The 2,462-nt window shown below is 41.2% G+C and overlaps 1 non-coding gene across 1 annotated transcript; it reads right to left on the minus strand.

The window, feature by feature from the left end:
* Window positions 1–1,354: 1,354 nt before the first annotated feature.
* Window positions 1,355–1,428, minus strand: TRNAN-GUU (transfer RNA asparagine (anticodon GUU)). The gene has a single exon. It is a non-coding gene; the product is annotated as a tRNA-Asn (tRNA).
* Between the last annotated feature and the right edge of the window lie 1,034 nt (window positions 1,429–2,462).

Genomic DNA, 2,462 nt, shown 5'->3' on the forward strand with positions numbered 1-2,462 from the left:
GCACATCCAGTACTTCCCTGGAATATGCAAATAGAGGAGGGGGGATGACCAAAGAGTAAATACACCTCAGATTTATCCACTTGAAAAAAGAGTCCCTGAAAACACTGGTCTTTTGTTCCTGCTATTTGTAACCTGTGTGGCCCAACTGTGAATATAGAGCTTACATCGTTAAAATAATGTAACAATTGACCCATGCAATTATGATACAAATATACTGGAGGATAAAGCAAGAGGAGGTGTGTTTGGGTGTGGGGGTGATAATAGAGGAGTATGTGAGAATAATGCCTACAATTTGAAAATCAAGGAGTAGTAAAGGGGGGGTTGCTGTTTTCCTAAATAAACTTATGCGTATATATAACTTTGATAAAAATTTGTCCCCAATACAAAATAATTCCTTTGCATATATGTACATATTATAAATTTAAAGTTTATTGTTTGTATATTGAATATAAATTTTTATGTAGTCATATTATTGGCTCTTTTCATGGAAGAATTCTGGGTTTGGTGTCTTGCACAGAACATTTTCCCACTGTAGGTCTTTAAAAATGTTAGCAAAAATAGGTTCAAACGAAATGGTAGGGAAGTACTATCCAATTTTGGCAAAACATTGGAGAAAAGAATATTCTCATAAAATGCAGGGAATATGACCTGCTACATTTTCTTTTCAGGGTAATTAGGCAGGAATTAGCAAAATTTGATCTGACAATTCCATTTTCAGGACTCTGGAGAGGAGACGAGTGATGACAGGTATCTGTATAAGGCTGTTCCCTGCAGTAGTATGTGTGATAATAAATACTGGAGCCAACTGCATGACCATCAATTAGAGACTGTTTGAATAATGACTCATTTATATCAAGAAGGATCTTAACTAAAAATAACAAAGCAGGTAATGAAAATGCTGATGGCAATGGACTGGTAAGGGCTAATGTGTATTGAACATTTGCTTCGTGAGAGTCATTGGCTACATGCTTTCCCTACACATCTCATTTAAACTTTGGACAACCCAAATACTCCATTTTACTAATCTTACATATAAAATTGGAAGAAAAGTCTATAACTTTTTCGGACTGATTAAGTTTCCCACCCAGAGCCTGTGCCTTCATCGTGGGTGTGACCGGGGTTCTCTTGTTCTCCATTTTAGGGATTTACAATGTTCCGAATTCGCTACACTGTAAACCAGCCTCTGAAAAGTAGGGGAAGATGTAAGGGCGGGCGTAGATTAGGTATGCTCTGGAGCTCCAAAACTTTTTCTTCAAAAGGGCACTCGATGCTGGTGGTGCCTGGGAAATAAAAGCATAAATTTGGTATTCCAAAGAGATATAGACTTTGAAAGCCAGCTCGCCAGAAAAACAAGCGTCCCTGGGTGGGCTTGAACCACCAACCTTTCAGTTAACAGCCGAACGCGATAACCGATTGTGCCACAGAGACACTCGGTAAAGCACTGTGTAAGCTGTTGGTCAATTGTGTTATATACGTAATGGTTTCGTGTTCCTCAATATCTAGTTATAATAGAAATGAATCCTGGGAATATAAGGCACAACATGAGGGCTATAGTTAACCCTGCTGTATATATACTATATACTATAGTATATTTAAAAGTTGTTAGGTAGTTGTTATGAGTCATCCAAAGGAAAAAATACATTTTAAAATGTTTTTATCTATATGAGGTGATGGATGTTCACCAAACTTGTGGTAATCATTTCACAATGTATGTAAGTCAAGGCATTACGCTGCGTATCTTATATAACGTTATAACTTATAAAGTTAAAACTTATTTCAATCTCAATAAAACTGGGGGTGGGGGAAGTATATTATACATAATGATCTCATTGTACAGAGGTACAGAGAAGTGTTCTTTGTGCCCAAGCTAGGCACCCTCAACTCTTCTGTTTTGCCTAACCTCCCTCCCCGCTCCAGAAGCCTGAAGGCGCAGGAGACATTTGAGGCCAAGAGTCCTGTGGTTACCTAAATTTGGGCGATGACTTGGAGCCCGAAGAAGCGGAGAACTCCCAGGATCAAACATCAGGTGCCCGGGTGACAACCGCAGCCTCTCGGTTTGAAGTCATCCATTTCCAGTTCTTTGCTCCACTTGCCCTGTCCTGCTCCTCCAAGTCCCTCCAGATCTCGGGGCGGGCGGGCGGGCTGGCGTGCGCGCGTGTGAAGAACGAGAATCAGCTGTGCCTCCACCGCGCTAACCCCCTGGATGCCTCTAGATGTGATAACTCCATGGGGTCAGGGACCTTGGGTTTCCTCACAATGCAGCTCCCTCGCTTACAATATTGCCTGGCACTTAGTAGGCTCCCAATAAATGCTCCGTGAAGGAGTCCATTCCGCCGCAAGGGCCTGGAGGGGACAGGAAAGGCACCAAGAATTTCACCTTGAACTATTCATTTTAGTTCTGGAGAATCCCCTGAATGGGAAAACGTGAAAGCCGGCCATTTCTAGATATGTTTATACTGGAA

This window comes from Mirounga angustirostris, unplaced genomic scaffold, assembly GCF_029215605.1.
Source record: "Mirounga angustirostris isolate CCGP_5_RB_7025 unplaced genomic scaffold, mMirAng1.0.hap1 SCAF_4, whole genome shotgun sequence".
Lineage (NCBI taxonomy): Eukaryota > Metazoa > Chordata > Mammalia > Carnivora > Phocidae > Mirounga > Mirounga angustirostris.